General features: G+C 38.3%; 1 protein-coding gene and 1 pseudogene across 1 annotated transcript in view; both read left to right on the forward strand.

Moving 5' to 3' along the window:
* The window catches only part of MICU2 (mitochondrial calcium uptake 2), a 173,998-nt gene that overhangs the window by 82,529 nt on the left and 71,597 nt on the right, over nucleotides 1-19,872 (forward strand). The gene's annotated exons all lie outside the window — the stretch shown is intronic.
* Nucleotides 18,100-19,047, forward strand: LOC118009588 (annotated as a pseudogene).

Raw genomic sequence — 19,872 nt, forward strand, 5'->3', positions numbered from 1 at the left:
TCCACAGAAACTTGGCAGGCCATGGGCACCTTGGTGGTTCAGTTGGTTAAGTGTCTGCCTTTGGCTAAGGTCATAATCCCAAGGTCCTGAGATCGAGTTCCACGTCAAGCTCCCTGCTCAGCGGGCAGTCTGATTCTCCCTGTCACTCTGCCCTTCCCCCCATTTGTGCGCATGAGTGTGCTCTCTCTCTCTCTCTCTCTCTTTCTCTTTCAAATAAATAAAATCTTTAAAAAAACAAAACAAAACTGGTTAGGCCAGAAGGGAGTGACATGATATATTAAACATGTTGGATGGGAAAAATATGTAGCCAAGAATATTTTATCCAGCAAGGCTGTCATTCAGAATAGAAGGAGAGATAGTTTCCCAAATAAACAAAAACTAAAGGAGTTCATGACCACTAAATGAGCCCTGCAAGAAATATTAAAGGGGACTCATAAAGTGGGAAAGAAAGACCAAAAGCAACAAGACTAGAAAGGAACAGAGAAAATCTCCACAAACGACTTTACAGGTAATACAGTGGCACTAAATTCATATCTATCAATAATCACTCTGAATGTAAATGGACTAAATGCTCCAATCAAAAGACATATGGTGACAGAATGAATCAAAAAAACAAAACCCGTCGATATGCTGCCTTCAAGAGACTAACTTTAGACCTGAAGACACCTATAGACTGAAAGTGAAGGGATGGAGAAACACTTATGCTAATGGACGTCAAAAGAAAGCTGGAATATGTGGGGAGGAGCAAGATGGCAGAGGAGTAGGAGACCTAAATTTCATCTGGTCCCAGAATTCAGCTAGATAGGGATCAGACCATTCTGAACACCTACGAACTCAACAGGAGATTGAAGAAAAGAATAGCAGCCACTCTCTGAACAGAAAAGCAACCACTTTCTAGAAGGTTCTTCTGATTTGTTTATATTTTTCTGGGGTTGTTGTTACCCTGTTAGCATTTTGTTCTCTCATTCATCTATTCTCCTCTGGACAAAATAACAAGACGGGAAAATCACCTCAAAAAAAAAGAACAAGAGGCAGTACCACCTGCCAGGGATCTACTCAGTATGGACATTAGTAAGATGTCAGTACTAGAGTTCAGAATGACAATTATAAAGATACTAGCTGGGCTTGAAAACATGGAATATATTAGAAAAACCCTTTCTGGAGAAATAAAAGAACTAAAATCTAACCAAGTCAAAATCAAAAAGGCTATTAATGAGGTGCAATCAAAAATGGAGGCTCTAACTGCTAGGATAAATGAGGCAGAGAATTAGTGATAGAGAATTAGTGATATAGAAGACCAAATGATGGAAAATAAAGAAGCTGAGAAAAAGAGAGATAAACAACTACTGGATCACAAGGGCAGAATTCAAGAGATAAGTGATACCATAAGACAAAACAATATCAGAATAATTGGGATACCAAAAGAAGAAGACAGGGGCAGAAGGTATATTGGAGCAAATTATAGCAGAGAACTTCCCTAGTTTGGAGAAGGAAACAGGCATCAAAATCCAGGAGGCACAGAGAACCCCCCTCAAAATCAATAAAAATAGGTCAACACCCCAACATCTAATAATAAAACTTACGAGTCTCAGAGACAAAGAGAAAATCCTGAAAGCAGCTCGGGACAAGAGATATGTAACCTACAATGGTAGAAACATTAGATTGGCAACAGACCTATCCACAGAGACCTGGCAGGCCAGAAAGCACTGGCATGATATATTCAGAGCACTAAATGAGAAAAATATGCAGCCAAGAATACTATATCCAGCTAGGCTGTCATTGAAAATAGAAGGAGAGATATAAAGCTTCCAGGACAAACAAAAACTAAGGGAATTTGTAAACATGAAACCAGCCCTACAAGAAATATTGAAAGGGGCCCTCTAAGCAAAGAGAGCGTAAAAGTAACATAGACCAGAAAGGAACACAGACAATATACAGTAACAGTCACCTTACTGGCAGTACAATGGCACTAAATTCATATCTTTCAATTGTTACCCTGAATGTAAATGGGCTAAATGCCCCAATCAAAAGACAACGGGTATCAGATTGGATAAAAAAACAAGACCCATCAATATGCTGTCTGCAAGAGACTCATTTTTGACCCAAAGACACATCCAGATTGAAAGTGAGGGGGTGGAAAACCATTTACCATGCTAATGGACACCAAAAGAAAGCTGGGGTGGCAATCCTTATATCAGACAAATTAGATTTTAAACTAAAGACTATAATAAGAGATGAGTAAGGACTCTATATCATACTTAAAGGGTCTATCCAACAAGAAGATCTAATAATTGTAAATATCTATGCCCCTAACATGGGAGCAGCCACTTATAGAAGCCAATTAATAACAAAAGCAAAGAAACACATTGACAACAATACAATAATAGTGGGGGACTTTAACACCCCCCTCACTGAAATGGACAGATCATCTAAGCAAAAGATCAACAAGGAAATAAAGACTTTAAATGACACACTGGACCAAATGGACTTCACAGACATATTCAGAACATTCCACCGCAAAGCAATGGAATACAGATTCTTCTCTAGTGCCCATGGAACATTCTCCAGAATAGATCACATCCTAGGTCAAAATCAGGTCTCAACCAGTACCAAAAGACTGGGATCATTCCCTGCCTGTTTTCAGACCACAATGCTTTGAAACTAGAACTCAATCACAAGAGGAAAATCAGAAAGAACTCAAATAAATGGAGGCTACAGAGCATCCTACTAAAGAATGAATGGGTCAACCAGGAAATTAAAGAAGAATTAAAAGAATTCATGGAAACAAATGAAAATGAAAACACAACTGCTCAAAATCTTCGGGATGCAGCAAAGGCAGTCCTAAGAAGAAAGTATATAGCAGTACAAGCCTTTCTCAAGAAACAAGAAAGGTCTCAAATACACAACCTAACCCTACACCTAAAGGAGCTAGAGAAAAAACAGCAAATAAAGCCTAAACCCAGCAGGAGAAGAGAAATAATAAAGATCAGAGCAGAAATCAATGAAATAGAAACCAAAAGAACAGTAGAACAGATCAACGAAACTAGGAGCTGGTTCTTTGAAGAATTAATAAGATTGATAAACCCCTGGCCAGACTTACCAAAAAGAAAAGAGAAATGACCCAATTAAATAAAATCATGAAAGAGGAGAGATCACAACCAACACCAAAGAAATACAAACAATTATATATTATGAGCAACTCTATGCCAGCAAATTAGATAATCTGGAAGAAATGGATGTGTTCCTAGAGATGTATAAACTACCAAAACGGAACCAGGAAGAAATAGAAAACCTGAACAGACCTATAAGCACTAAGGAAATTGAAGCAGTCATCAAAAATCTCCCAACAAACAAAAGCCCAGAGCCAGATGGCTTCCCAGGGGAATTCTACCAAACATTTAAAGAATTAATACCTATTTTTCTGAAACTGTTCCAAAAAATAGAAATGAAAGAAAAACTTCCAAAACCGTTTTATGAGGCCACCATTACCTTGATCCCAAAACCAGACAAAGACCCCATCAAAAAGGAGAATTATGGACCAATATCCCTGATGAATGTGGATGCAAAAATTCCCACCAAAATACTAGACAGTAGGATCCAACAGTACATTAAAAGGATTATTCACCACAACTAATTGGGATTTATCCCTGGGCTGCAAGTTTGGTTCAACATCCACAAATCAATCAATGTGATACAATACATTAATAAAAGAAAGAACAAGAACCATATGATCCTCTCAATAGATGCAGAAAAAAGCATTTGACAAAGTACAGCATCCTTTCTTGATCAAAACTCTTCAGAGTATAGGGATAGAGGGTACATACCTCAATATCATAAAAGCCATCTATGAAAAACCCACAATGAGTATCATTCTCAATGGGGAAAAACTGCGAGCTTTCCGCCTAAGGTCAGGAACACGGCAGGGATGTCCACTATCACCACTGCTATTAACATAGTATTAGAAGTCCTTGCCACAGCAGACAACAAAAATAAAAGGCATCCGAATCAGCAAAGAAGAAGTCAAACTCTCACTCTTTGCAGATGATATGATACTTTATGTGGAAAACCCAAAAGATTCCACCCCAAAACTTCTAGAACTCATACAGGAATTCAGTAAAGGGGCAGGATATAAAATCAATGCACAGAAATCAGTGGCATTCCTATACACCAACAACAAGACAGAAGAAAGAGAAATTAAGGAGTCAATCCCATTTACAATTGCACCCAAAACCATAAGATACCTAGGAATAAATCTAACCAAAGAGGCACATAATCTGTACTCAGAAAACTATAAAATCCTCATGAAAGAAATTGAGGAAGACACAAAGAAACGGAAAAACGTTCCGTGCTCATGGATTGGAAGAACAAATATTGTGAAGATGTCAGTGCTACCTAGAGCAATCTACACATTTAATGCAATTTCTATCAAAATACCATCCACTTTTTTCAAAGAAATGGAACAAATAATCCTAAAATTTGTATGGAACCAGAAAAGACCCCGAATAGCCAGAGGAGTGTTGAAAAAGAAGAGCAAAGCTGGGGGCATCAAAATTCCGGACTTCCAGCTCTATTACAAAGCTGTCATCGTCAAGACAGTATGGTACTGGCACAAAAACAGACACATAGATCAATGGAACAGAATAGAGAGCCCAGAAATGGACCCTCAACTCTATGGTCAACTCATCGTCGACAAAGCAAGAAAGAACGTCCAGTGGAAAAAAAAACAGTCTCTTCAACAAATGGTCTTAGGAAAATTGGACAGCCACATGCAGAAGAATGAAATTGGACCATTTCCTTACACCACACACAAAAATAGACTCCAAATGGTTGAAAGACCTCAATGTGAGACAGGAGTCCATCCAAATCCTAAAGGAGAACACAGGCAGCAACCTCTTTGACCTCAGCTGAAGCATCTTCTTCCTAGAAACATCACCAAAGGCAAGGGAAGCGAGGGCAAAAACGAACTATTGGGACTTCATCAAGATAAAAAGCTTTTGCAAAGCAAAGGAAACAATCGACAAAATCAAAAGACAACCAACAGAATGGGAGAAGATATTTGCAAATGACATATCAGATAAAGGGCTAGTATCCAAAATCTATAAAGAACTTACAAACTCAACACCCAAAGAACAAATAATCCAGTCAAGAAATGAGCAGAAGACATGAACAGACATTTCTGCAAAGAAGACATCCAGATGGCCAACAGACACATGAAAAAGTGCTCAACATCACTCGGCATCAGGGAAATCCAAATCAAAACCTCAATGAGATACCACCTGATACCAGTCAGAATGGCTAAAATTAACAAGTCAGGAAACGACAGATGTTGGCGGGGATGCGGAGAAATGGGAACCCTTCTACACTGTTGGTGGGAATGCAAGCTGGTAGAGCCACTCTGGAAAACACTATGGAGGTTCCTCAAAAAGTTGAAAATAGAGCTACCTTATGACCCAGCAATTGCACTAACTGGGTATATGCCCCAAAGATACAAATGTAGGGATCCGAAGGGGCACATGCACCCCAGTGTTTATAGCAGCAATGTCCATAATAACTGAACTATGGAAAGAGCCCAGATGTCCATCAACAGATGAATGGATAAAGAAGATGTGGTATATATATATATATACAATGGAATATTTTGCAGCCATCAAAAAAATGAAATCTTGCCATTTGCAACAACGTGGATGGAACTGGAGGGTATTATGCTGAGTGAAATAAGTCAATCATAGAAAGACGTGTATCATATGATCTCACTGATAGGAGAAATTCTTAATCTCAGGAAACAAACTGAGGGTTGCTGGAGTGGTGGGGGGTGGGAGGGATGGGGTGGCTGGGTGATAGACATTGGGGAGAGTATGTGCTATGGTGAGCGCTGTGAATTGTGTAAGACTGTTGAATCACAGACCTGTACCTCTGAAACAAATAATACATTATATGTTAAAAAAAAGAAGATAGTAGGAAGGGAAAAATGAAGGGGGGGAAATCGGAGGGGAGGCGAACCATGAGAGACTATGGACTCTGAGAAACAAACTGAGGGTTCTAGAGGGGAGAGGGGTGGGGGCATGGGTTAGCCTGGTGATGGGTATTAAAGAGGGCACGTACTGGATGGAGCACTGAATGGATCATGGAACACTACATCAAAAACTAATGATGTAATGTATGGTGATTAACATAACATAATAAAATTAAAAAAAAAAAAGCTGGAATAGCCATCCTTATATCAGACAAACTAGATTTTTTTTTTAAGTTTTTATTTATTTATTTGACAGGGTGAGACATAGTGAGAGAGGGAACACAAGCAGGGGTAGTGGGAGAGGGAGAAGCAGGCTTCCCACTGAGCAGGGAGCCTGATGCAGGGCCCAATCCCAGGAGCCCAGGATTATGACCTGAGGCGAAGGCAGACGCTTAATGACTGAGCCACCTAGGCTCCCCAGACAAACTAGATTTGAAACCAAAGGTTGTAACAAGAGATGAAGGGCACAGTATATAATAATAAAACGGTCTATCCAACAACAACATCTAACAATTAAAAATATTTATGCCCCTAACTTGGGAGATATAAATCAATTAATAATAAACATAAAGAAACTCATTGATAATAATACAGTAACAGTAGGGAACTTTAACATCCCACTTCGTGAAATGAACAGATCATCTAACCAGATAATCAACAAGGAAATGATGGCTTTGAACGACACACTGGACCAGATGGACTGAACAGGTACATTCAGAACATTTCATCCTAAAGCAGCAGAATACACATTCTTTTCAAGTACACATGGGACATTCTCCAGAATCGATCACAGACTAGGTCACAAATCAGACCTTAACAAATACAAAAAGATTGAGATCATACCGTGCATAGTTTCTGACCACAACCCTTATGAAACTTAAAATCAACCACTAGAAAAAATTTGGAAAGACCACAGATAAATGGAGGTTAAAGAACATCCTACGAAGAAAGAATGGGTTAACCAGGAAATTGAAGAAATTAAAAAAATACATGGAAGCAAATGAAAATGAAAACACAACAGTCCAGAACTTTTGGGATGCAGCAAAAGCAGTCATTAGAGGGAAGTATATAACAGTACAGGCCCACCTCAAGAGGCAAAAAAAAAAAAAGGTCTCAAATACACAACTTAATCTTAACACCTAGAAGAGCTAGAAAAGGAACAACAAATAAAGCCTAAAGCCAGCAGAAGGGAAATGATAAAAATTAGAGCAGAAATAAATTATATAGAAACAACAACAAAACCAGTAGAACAGATCAATGAAACTAGGAGCTGATTCTTTGAAAGAAATAATAAAATTAGTAAACCCCTAGGCAGACTTATCAAAAAGAAAAGAGAAAGGACCCAAATCAACAAAATCATGAATGAAAGAGGAGAGATCACAACCAACACCAAAGAAATACAAACAGTTATAAAAGAATATTATGAAAAGTTACATGCCAGCAAATTGGGCAATCTGAAAGAAATGGATAAATTCCTAGAAACATTCAAACTACCAAAACCAGAACAAGAAGAAATAGAAAATTTGAGCATACCTGTAACTAGCAAAGAAATGGAGTCAGTAATCAAAAATCTCCCAATAAACAAGAGTCCAGGGCCAGGTGGCTTCCCAGGGAAATTCTACCAAACATTTAAAGAAGAGTTAATACCTATTTTTCTAAAACTATTCCAAAAATAGAAATGGAAGGAAAACTTTCAAACTCATTCTCTTAGGCCAGCATTACCTTGATTCCAAAATCAAAGACCCCACTAAAAAGGAGAATTACAGGTCAATATCTCTAATGAGCATGGATGCAAAAATTCTCAACAAGATACTAGATAATAGGATCTAACGGTACATTAAAAGGATTATTCACCATGATCAAGCGAATTTATTCCTTGGCTGCAAGGGTCATTTAATATTTGTAAATCAATCAACCTGCTACACACTACATTAATAATTTTTAAAAAGGATAAGAATCATATGATCCTCTCAATAAATGCAGAAAAGGCATTCGACAAAACACAGCATCCATTCTTGATAAAAACTCTCAACAAAGTAGTTATAGATGGAACATACCTTAACATCATAAAAGCCATATACAAAAGACCCACAGCTCATATCATCCTCAATGGGGAAAGACCAAGAGCTTTTCCCCTAAGGTCAGGAACGCAACAGGGATGTCCACTGTCACCATTGTTATTTAATATAGTACTGGAAGTCCTAGCCTTAGCAATCAAACAACAAAAAGAAATAAAAGACATCCAAATTGGCAAGGAGGAAGTTAAACTTTCACTATTTGCAGAGGAAATGATACTCTATGTAGAAAACCTAAAAGACAACCAAAAAATTCCTAGCACTGATAAATTCAGCAAAGTCACAGGATACAAAATCAACGTACAGAAATCTATGGCATTTCTATATATTAATAATGAAGCAGCAGAAAGAGAAATCAAGGAATTGATCCCATTTACAATTGCACCAAAACCCATAAGATACCTAGGAATAAATGTAACCAAAGAGGTTAAAGATCAGTACTCTGAAAACTATAGAACACTTAAGAAAGAAATTGAAGAGGACACAAAGAAATGGAAAACATTCCATGCCCATGTATTGGAAGAACAAATATTGTAAAAGTGTCTAGTCTATACCACCCAAAGCAGTCTATATATTTAATAAATCCCTATCAAAGTACCACCAACATTTTTCACAGAGCTAGAACATACCATCCTAAAATTTGTATGGAACCGCAAAAGACCATGGAATAGCCAAAGCAGAAGACGAAAAAGAAAAGCAAAGCTGGAGGCATCAGAATGCAGGACTTCAAACTATATTACAAAGCTATAGTGATCAAAACAGTATGGTACTGGGGGGGTGGGAAACAGACACCTAAGATCAATGGAACACATCAGTGGAACAGAATAGAAAACCCAGAAATGGACCATAACTATATGGTCAACTCATTTTCAACAAAGCAGGAAAGAATATCCAATGGAAAAAAAAGAGAGTCTTTTCAACAAATGGTGTTGGGAAAACTGGACAGCCACATGCAGAAGAATGAAACTGAACCACTTTCTTACACCATACACAAAAATAAATACAAAATGGATGAAAGACCTACATGTGAGATAGGAAGCCATCAAAATCCTAGAGGAGAACACAGGCAATATCTGAGATCAGCCATAGCCAATTTCTTATAGACATATCTCTGGAGGCTAGGGAAACAAAAGCAAAAATCAACTCCTTGGACTTCATCAAGATAAAAAGCTGCTGAGCAAAGGAAGCTATCAACAAAACTTAAAGGCAACCTACTGAATGGGAGAAGGTATTTGCAAATGACATATCTGATAAAGGGTTAGTATCCAAAATCTATAAAGAACTTATCAAACTCAACACCCAAAAAAACAAATAATCCAGTTAAGAAGTGGGCAGAAGACATGAACAGACACTTTTCCAAAGAAGACATCCAGATGGCTAACAGACGCATGCAAAGATGTTCAATATCACTCATCATCAGGGAAATACAAATCAAAACCATGATGTGATACCACCTCGCACCTGTCAGAATGGCTAAAATTAACAACACAGGAAACGAGATGTTAGCAAGGATGAAAAGAAAGGGGAATCCTCTTACACTGTTGGTGGGAATGTGGTTGGGACAGTCACTCTGGAGAACAGTATGGAGGTTCCTCAAAGAGTTAAAAATAGAACTACCCTCTGATCCAGCAGTTGCAGTACAAGGTATTTACCCAAAGGATGCAAACCTACTGATTCAAAAGGGCACATGCACCCTGATGTTTACAACAGCACTATCAACAATAGCTAAATTATGGAAAGAGCCCAAATGTCCATCAGCTGATGAGTGGATAAAGAAAAGGTGGTATATACGTATGTATACACACACACACACACACACACACACACACCGGAATATTACTCAGCCATCAAAAAATGAAATCTTGCCATTTGCAATGACATGGATGGAGCTAGAGTGTATTATGCTAAGTGAAATAGTAAGTCAGACAAAGACAAATACCATATGATTTCACTCATCTATGGAGTTTAAGAAACAAAACAGATGAATTAGGGGATGGGAAAAAAAGGGAGAGGGAGACAAACCATGAGACTCTTAACTATAGAGAACAAACTGAGGGTTGCTGGATGGGAGGTGGGCAGGGGATGGGCTAAATGGGCAATGGGCATTAAGGAGGGCACTTGTGATGAGCACAGGGTGTTACATGTAAGTGATGAATCACTAAATTCTCCTCCTAAAACCAATATTACACTATATGTTAACTAACTACAATGTAAATAAAAATTGATAATAAATAAATCGCATTTAGCTTTACTGTCCTATCTATTCAAGCCGAATTTCATTTCAGTAAGTGTCACTGGAATATATTTAAATGTGCTCATACAAATAGGCAGAGGACCTCCACTGGTCCTTTTTATATAAGGACAAGTCAGTGGCAAGTAGATAAAGTGTTCACCTGAAGTTAGTGATAATGTTCTCTCCTGTTGTCTGAGGAGTTGGAGAATTAAGCAGCAAATGTAATTTCCAAATCAGTGGGTCATGAATACAGAAGACTTGTAACCATTAGCTCAAGAGATTTATGACATTCTCCTATCAACATTTGTTTTTACCTTGTTTTTGCATGTGAACATTAGTTTTAAAATGAGAATAAGTGTATCACATAACACTCCGTACAGAAAGAAAACAAAATATGACAAAAAAGGAATGACATTGGCACCCCAGCTCCATGAAGTCAGTAGCAGTCAAACTGCTTATTATTAGTATCAATTTCTGCTCTTACTTCAGTGTGTCAATAATTTAGTGGACTACATAAACTTGAATTATATTCTACAAGTATTAGTTCCTCATACTAAACTGTCTAATTATCTTTACACCACTCCATCCCACCCCTTACCTCATTCTTTCCAGTCAGCACCAGATGTACTTAAAGAGGTTAAAAATCTCCTTTTTCAAGTGGGAGTTTACTGGGAAGTAGTCTCTAGGTAGTGAATAAGAGAGTATGTTCTGAATCAGTAGACTTAAATTCAAATTTTTCCTGGTTTTATGACCTCAGGAAGTTACTTAATCTCTTTCATCCTCACTTTCATTGCCTTTAAAACAAGATAGTAGGGTGCCTGTGTGGTTCGGTTGGTTAAGCGTCTGCCTTCAGCTCAGGTTATGATCCCAGAGTCCTGGGATCAAGTCCCACAGCATCAGGCTCCCTGCTCAGTGGGGAGTCTGCTTCTCTCCTTCCCTCTGCCCCTGCCCCCTGTTCATGCGCTCTCGCTCTCTCTCAAATAAATAAAATCTTTAAAATATATATAAAAATAAAACAAGATAGTGGTACCTGCCTTTATGGGATTGTTGAAAGGATATAATAAAATAAGATGTTTTTAATGTTTGTAGTATCTGCTTAAACTGATTAGGAGAATGAGCTTTAAGCTGAGTTTGGATTCCCAGCTCTACTAGTTATCTGTGTGATCTTGGGCAAGTTAGTCTCTGTTTCCTTACTATGTGTCTGGCACATTAGAAATTCATAACTGATAATAATAGCAGTATTGTAATAGCTATATGGTTTTTAAGATTGTAGTATTAACTGGATCTTGGCCTCTTATTAGTGAGTTTATAAATTAAAATAAATAATGCCTTTTAAATCGTAGTACAAATTTTAGGAAAGTGTCGTTAATTTGGCACTTCAGAGAAGATTTTAGGAATACTATTTAAATCCCAAATACTGATATTTAGCTCAAAGCTCTGGCTTTGAGGTATCCTTCCATGAAAAATACTTTCTGAATACATTAATATAAATATGTAATTTTAGGAATTCTATTAAAAGTTAATTTTAAGGCAAATTCATAAAATAAAAACAAGAGAGAAAGTTTAAATTATTTTAAGAGAAAAGTATCTAAGAGGTAAGAGATTAATCTGTAGTACTAATAAGAGGGACTCATTTTCAAGGACTTTAGAAGAACCCTTCACTTCTGAAAAGAATTACCTCCACAGCCTCATTCCCCTGCATTAACCTTCCACACTTTCAGGAGTGCCTTAAATGCCCCCTGCTGTACCTGCCAACTTCCTGCTCATCAGCTGTCCTGCTCTGTGAAAGTAATCTCTGAAACCCCAGAGATCTTGTTCTTTCTCATTTTTTTGCATTTTGTTGCACTGTACTGTCTCTCGTATTTTCTAATTAAACCATAAATTCTCCAAGAGGATAAATCTTTGTGGTCATTTGCATAGCATGTTGCCTAAAATGTTCTCTAGCACATAACAGATATTCATCTAAAATTTCATTCCATGCTAATTAATGTTAACGTGAACACACTAATTACAAATTATTCTGATCTATTTCAGTGAGTCCCTTGAGTTTTTTCATTAATGTAATTTGAGTTAGCCTTTCTGTGAATTGAAAGTACAAAGACTACAAGTTTTTAAACAGTATTTTCCAATTAAATCTTTTCAGTAATTTATATTGAAATTCCCAGTTAAGATTAATTGCTATTACTTTACCAACAAAATTAAATCCAGCTAGCAGTAAAGCTTTCATAAATTTTAGAAAGAGTACATCAACTATTTATCAACACCTGAATAAAAACATGGAATTCTCAGCAAGTAATTTTACTTTATTTTTCATTAATATACTTCCTTTTGATGTAAAATATTTCTAAAATATACTAGGTGAAACCTCTGCCTCCTAGTGACCAACATTTTATCAGCTTAATGCTTAATGACCTGCAACTGTCATATAGAATATTTTTGCTTTTCCTGAACTAGATATTATTTAAATTGAAGTTATTCATTGTATCACCATATTTTATGTGGTGTGTAGTTACTTCAAAGTACATGACCTATAAAATGCATTAAGTTAATCAAAGTAAATAAACCTGATCTTGGCAGTCTTGAGCACAAAACAGTTTTTTAATTGCACTACCCTACCATAGATAAGATGAACGTATCTCTATTATATATTGTATTCACAATCATGAAGACGATTGTTAAAATTAGTAAAATTCATAATGAAGTATAGCCTATGCAGAGAAGAATTTAATGAACTTTAAAGACATTTTTTCCTTGGGCGCCTGGGTGGCTCAGTTGGTTAAGCGACTGCCGTCAGCTCAGGTCATGATCCTGGAGTCCTGGGATCGAGTCCCACATCGGGCTCCCTGCTCAGTGGGGGGTCTGCTTCTCCCTCTGACCCTCTTCCCTCTCGTGCTCTCTGTCTCTCATTCTCTCTCTCTCAAATAAAAAAAATAAAATAAATAAATCTAAAAAAAAAAGACATTTTTTCCTTTACATAAAGGAAAAAGAACATGCCTCCAAATCTAGTGCATCCACATCCTGCAACTATGTCCACCTTCTCCACCTTCACTTGGTTACAGAAGTATTGTTCCCTGTAGCAGAAATAGTGCTGCCTCCCTGTATTTGCCCCAGGCCTCTTCTGTTGCCTTCACAAGACTTCTCCATTCTGGTCTTATTCCCTCCCCCTGCCACATTCTCTTTCTGGGCACTGTATCATTCCTCTCTTATATAAGAACTTCAGCATCTCCCATATTTAAGGAAAAACATTCCTCCTGTGACCCTACATCCACTGTCTCCATACTTTGTAATCCCTTTTCATAGGCAAGCTCTTTATTTTGTGTTGTGCTCACTTTCTCAACTCCCAGTCATCCTTCAGCCCGCTTCAGTCTGGCACCCATTCTCCAACGACAGCACTCTTGTCAAGACCATCAGTGACCTCCTCTTGTCAGATCCAGTGAAGATATTCCATATTCTCGGCATCCGTGACCCCAGCAGTACTGACACTATGACCTGCTCTCACCTCAAACCAGTCCTTTCTTTTGGCTTCTAGGACCCCATACTTTCTTGTGTTGTTTTCTTACCATCCTAGTGGTTTCTTCTCTGTCTCCTTTGATGAAATTCAACCAGAACCATCTAAGCTGGGGAAATCAAACAGGTCATTCTGATGGGGAGAGTTTGAATGAAGGGGCTGACTTGTCAGTCCTAGCAAGCAGTGAGAAACTGTCTATGTCACAGGAGATAATGGAGTTTGAAGGCAAGACGTAACAAACTAAAGGAGGTGGGAGGCCATCTGGCAAAGGAAGGATGATATTTTTGAGGCCTAAAGTATGGTGTGGGAGTTGAGATTTCAAAGAGCAGTAAGCAAACGTTCATTTTCTTGGTATAGAGAAGATAGCAAATGGTGATAGAGCTTCCATAAAAGAGGTTATAATGGAAGCCTTGTAAGCAACAGTGAGATTTGTAGGGAAGATAGAAAGTTATTCCCATTTCCAAAATGTGTTTCAGATAGGAAAAAAATGTCAGTAGATTTTCTTATCCCCTTCTTTTGGGGGTAGGGGGGGATTTTAAAAGGTGTTGTTCTCTTCTTGAAATTGAGCGCACTGTTATCTTCATTCAGCATCTTGCTTGATGCAAGATTCATGAAGCAGTTTTGTTATCAGCAGATGAGGAGTCAGAGAGGCATCCTCATGAGAGGCATTCAGTCAGGACTCTGTTAGAGTGTGGCCCCTTCTGGAAATCGTGGTTCTGATTTCTAGGAGCAGCATTGTGACTCTGTAGGTCTTTACCAGCTTCGCTGCTTCTGTGCCATAAGGGAGGTGAAATAAATGTTTGTTTTCAGAGGCCACGGAGGAGGATTATCAGTAACTTCTTTATTTTCTTTAACTTTCAGTTACAGGCACATATACCTCTGTATGTCTTTCTCTGTCTCCCTTTCTATATATATACCTTTCTAACTGTCAAGAAGATAAATTCATCAGCCTACTCACATATTTTCCTATTGGATAATACTCTCTCCCTGTTCCTTACATAGCTAGAGAGTTATTTATATTCTCAGAATGAATAGGGCCATCATACATTTCCAAGATTTCTAAAAGCATTAAAAGCCAGTATTTCTGGATGGCTGGGAGGAGGGCCCTTAGTGATGCACTATTAGAAAAACAGAACGTGGAAGTCCACAGCAGAAAGTTTGATATTTTTCCTTTAGGCAAAGTGCATAAGGTTATTAGTATGGAAAATAAAGGAAAGGAGATGATTAGAAAGAGGGAGAGAGAGGCTTTAAGAGGAACCAGGAGGAATAAATGACTGCAAGGATAGATAATGTAGATAGCATTCATTTCAAAGTCAGTGAGAAGGAATAAATGATTTGTGCTGGGCACCTGCAGGAGGAGAATTTAAGCCTATCTCCCTACCACATAGGAACATATGAAAGAACAGCCTTCATTAATAAAAGGCTGGTAGGGAAATCAGGACTCAAAGTGTGAATTAACAGTGACAGGAAAACTAAGCAGCTGACAGGGAAATGAGGGAACAGCAGGGTTGCATACGTAGGAAGAATTAGAAATGCCACGGAAGGGCAAAGTGAGAACTGCTAGTTCACCATTCCTCCAAATGCTGGTCTCCCTTACGTGGGCTTTCCTATGCTTGCCTGTATTCCACTCTGACTGGGGTCTCAGTCCTAACCCTTCATATTCTCCATCCCTCGGACACATCTACGGTACCATGCTGTAGCTGGGAAAAGAACACCCATCCCTAAGGATGGGAAGTGTCACAGGCCAAACGTGCGGAGCTTCACAATTCCTGTATGCCCTGGAGTTTGTGAGTTTCTTTAACACCTACTTCATCTGTAAAATAAAGGTAACCGTCTCTAGTTCCAGGGTTATGGTGGGAATAACATACATAAAGCTTCTCTGCCGTTCCTTGAGATCAAGTGTCACTAAAAGATCTTTTTATTATTATTAGGCAAATTCATGTGCCACAAGTTCTCTTGGATTCTTTGAAACTACATTATCCCAGTTCTCTTGGTACCTCTCTTTCTGTCATTGGTTTCTCTTCCTTTTCCTGCCCATTAAGCGTTCGTGCTCCCCAGGATCTGTCCTTTGCTTACTACTCTCCTCCTCTTGTTTAGCGCCCATGTATACTGATGCTAACTCTCAGATCCCCTTCAGTGTCTCCAGCCCAGGCTCCTCTCCTGAGCTTCAGACTTCGGTATCCAAACCAGCTGCCAGATGCCAGCTTACGGGTTTCTCCATTTCCTTGAGTTCATCATATCCCAAACTGAACTCACCATCTTCTCCCTAAACCAGCACGTTCTTTTCTTGGTTTCATTTGGTAGTACTGCTTTTCACGCACCTCATCAAAACCCAGGAAATGTCTCTGAACCCTTTCTCTCTTTGCCACTTCCATCCTTCACATGCAGTCAGATACAAAGTCTTCCTAATTTTGCTTCCTAGGTATTTATCGAATTCATCCTCTCTTCTCCCTACCTCTAGAGAATTTACAGGAAACAGATCAAGAAAAAATTCTTGGGGAGTGTCTTAACAACAGTTACTTCTGTTTTTCTTGGAAATTTATGAGTTGAAATGTACATTTCCAGCTTAAAGAAAAGACACTAATATGAACATTATATAGGAGAGATTCAACAGATTCATTTTTCACATATTACTTCTTTGCTGATATTAATGAAGTCACTTGAAAAGAATGTAAAATTTAGCTACATTGGGAACAATTTAAAATATTCCCTTTTACCACATAAAACAACTATCAAAATTTATACTATATGCTAACTAGCAAACAATAATATATCCTTGAAATAAGAAAGTAACTCATCCACCATGCATTATTATAAAGAAAAATATGTTATAACTAACTGCATTTTTTTGAAATGAGCAGAATTCTTAATATCATATAGTCCTTAAGGATGTACTGAATATAAATTAAAAGATACATTGTAAGATATATAAATATGTTCTCATGATGGATATGTTAATTTCTCTTTGGGAAACAGAGTTCTCAAAATTGCATTCAGTAGCAAGTCATAGTTTAGAATGGTTCCAAATTTAAAATATTTGTAGAGAAGCATAGTAAATAACAGAATTTAGTCATCTCTTCTGATGGCCCTTCCTTAAGGATTCATTAACAAATTTTTAATATAATTATATAAAACAGTTCACCTATTTAACATGCACTTTTAAAACATTGCCATTTAACAGCATTTACTTTACAATTAAATATAAGAAATACATACATTAAACTGTTTCTCCTGTATTCTGAAGTATCAGTTTTCTTTCAAAGCATTTTCAGAGGGCAGATGCCTAGAATGCTGTTGTACAACTATATTGTTTATAATCTATTTTGAGAGTGTAGGTGCTGTTTTTACATTGTCTCAACTGTTTATTCAAGCTTTTTATTTAAGTCAGCATTTCAAAGAAAGACACTGGAATTTTCTTTTTCGCAAAGTCCCCTTGTAGAGGACGTGTACCCATGTGTAGAGAAGTGTGAGGCCTCCTTTTGGCACCAAGCCCATGTCAGTCTAGCAGTTTGGCCATTTTTTCACATTGCCATATTCCTTTGAAAATTAGAAAGAAAAAAAAAAAGCTGTTCTCCGCTTTTTTGAGTCTGCCAAGGGATGAAATACTTTGATCCTTCAACTAACATTAGAGTACTTCTCTCAGGTAATGAGGTAATGACAAAACACATTTAATTTATTCTCCCTCCTTATAAACACTGAATATTTTTAAGGAAAAATATCTGAAGACTTACTGTGGGCTTTTTTATTAAAAAGAAGTATACCTGCTCCAAACCAAAAGTTGGTAATGCACAAAAATGTAAGTCATTTAAAATGTGCCTGAAGCTACTTGTAGCTAAAACATTGATTTACCTAGATATAAAGTCCTTACCTGCCTTGCACTGAACTTGGGCCCTGAGTCTGTGTGTTACTTGATTGGGAGCCAGTAGGGCAAATCCACTACCATCACCCTCTGCAGGCCTTTATTCCTCATGTCTAGGCTGTGATCGCAGCCTTTCCCATTGCTTCTTCCACATAGATGTTATTTCTGACAGCTACTTTTTAATTTTCATATTTTTATAGTTAGTTTTCATATTCAGCTTCATCTATTATCCCACACCTCTTTTTTTTTTTTTTAAAGATTTTATTTATTTATTTGACAGAGATACAACAAAAGAGGGAACACAAGCAGGGGGAGTGGGAGAGGGAGAAGCAGGCTTCCTGCTAAGCAGGGAGCCCAATGCGGGGTTCAATCCCAGGACCGTAAGATCATGACCTGAGCCGAAGGCAGACACTTAACAACTGAGCCACCCAGGTGCCCCTATCCCACACCTCTTTTAAGTTTTTCATTTGGAATTTTCCATACGTTTGAAGACCATTTTTAGAATTACTTTGAAGACCGGTTTTGGAATTACTTCCTCCATACGTTAGAAGACCATTTTTAGAATTACTTCCTCTGAGACATCTCTGATGATCTAAGGTCTAGAAATGATTTCACATATTTCCAAAATCTGTAACTTTTATTATCATTGTTTCTCAATAGTATTTAGCATTTTTAATAAACATTTTTATTCTGGCCTCCTGTTGGTAGTATACAGCACCATCTATTAAGAATTCTTGGACTCAGTTACGTTCCTTGCTGCTGTGGACTCTGGGCTGCTGGCGTTGGTGAAGGATCTCAAGATGGCTGCACGAAAACTTGCTCTAAAAACCATTGACTGGGTAGTTTGGGGAGATCATACCTCGAAACCAGAAGGCCATTGCTAACTCCCTGAAATCCTGGAATGAGACACTTACCTCCAGGTTGGCTACTGTCCATGAGAAACCACTTGCTGTCGACTGGGCTTACTACAAGGCCAATGTGGCGAAGGCTGGTTTGGTAGATGACTTTGAGAAGAAGTTTAATGCCCTGAAGGTTCCTGTGCCAGAGGATAAATATAGTGTTCAGGTGGATGCTGAAGAAAAAGAAGATGTGAAAAGTTGTGCCGAGTTTTTGTCTCTCTCAAAGGCCAGGATTGAGGAATATGAAAAAGAGCTGGAGAAGATGAGGAACATAATTCCATTTGATCAGATGACCATTGAGGACCTGAATGAAGTCTTCGCAGAAACCAAATTAGACAAGAAGAAGTATCCCTATTGGCCTCACAAGCCAATTGAGAATTTATAAACTTGAGTTGGGGAGAAAGCTCTGGCCCTCGTATTGTAAATGCTGGACATTAAAAATAATGATACGGTGAAAAAATAAATAAATAAATAAGAATTCTTGCCAAAGGGGCACTGGTTAAGCATCTGCCTTCAGCTCAGGTCATCATCTGGGGTCCTGGGATCAAGCCCCATGTCGGGCTCCCGGCTCAGTGGGGAATCTGCTTCTCCCTCTCTCTCTGCCTGCTGCTCCCCCTGCTTGTGCTCTCTCTTCTGTCTCTGTCAAATAAATAAATAAAATCTTTTTAAAAAAGAAAAAATTCTTAACCAAAAATCAAACTTGAATCTCAACACACCTCTGGATCTAAGTACCAGTTTATAGAAAATATAGAAGTTAGGGGCGCCTGGGTGGCTCAGTCGTTTAGCTTCTGCCTTTGGCTCAGGTCATGATCCCAGGGTCCTGGGATCGAGCCCCGCATCGGGCTCCCTGCTCAGCGGGAAGCCTGCTTCTCCTTCTCCCACTCCCCCTGCTTGTGTTCTCTCTTCACTGACTCTCTCTCTCTGTCAAATAAATAAATAAAATCTTTAAAAGGAAAAAAAAATACGGAAGTTAGAGGAACATGTGAAATGACACCAAGAAGGTGCAGTCAGCAAAATTTTCTAGACTGTAAGAAACTTTGCAGGTCAAATGACCAGGCATCGGGGCGCCTGGGTGGCTCAGGTCGTTAAGCGTCTGCCTTCGGCTCAGGTCATGATCCCAGGGTCCTGGGATCGAGCCCCACATCAGGCTCCCTGCTCCGCAGGAAGCCTGCTTCTTCCTCTCCCACTCCCCCTGCTTGTGTTCCCTCTCTCGCTGTGTCTCTCTCTGTCAAATAAATAAATAAAATCTTTTAAAAAAAGACCAGGCATCTTTAACAAGTAAGTT

This window comes from Mirounga leonina, unplaced genomic scaffold (assembly GCF_011800145.1).
Source record: "Mirounga leonina isolate KUSES-001 unplaced genomic scaffold, KU_Mleo_1.0 Mir_127, whole genome shotgun sequence".
NCBI lineage: Eukaryota > Metazoa > Chordata > Mammalia > Carnivora > Phocidae > Mirounga > Mirounga leonina.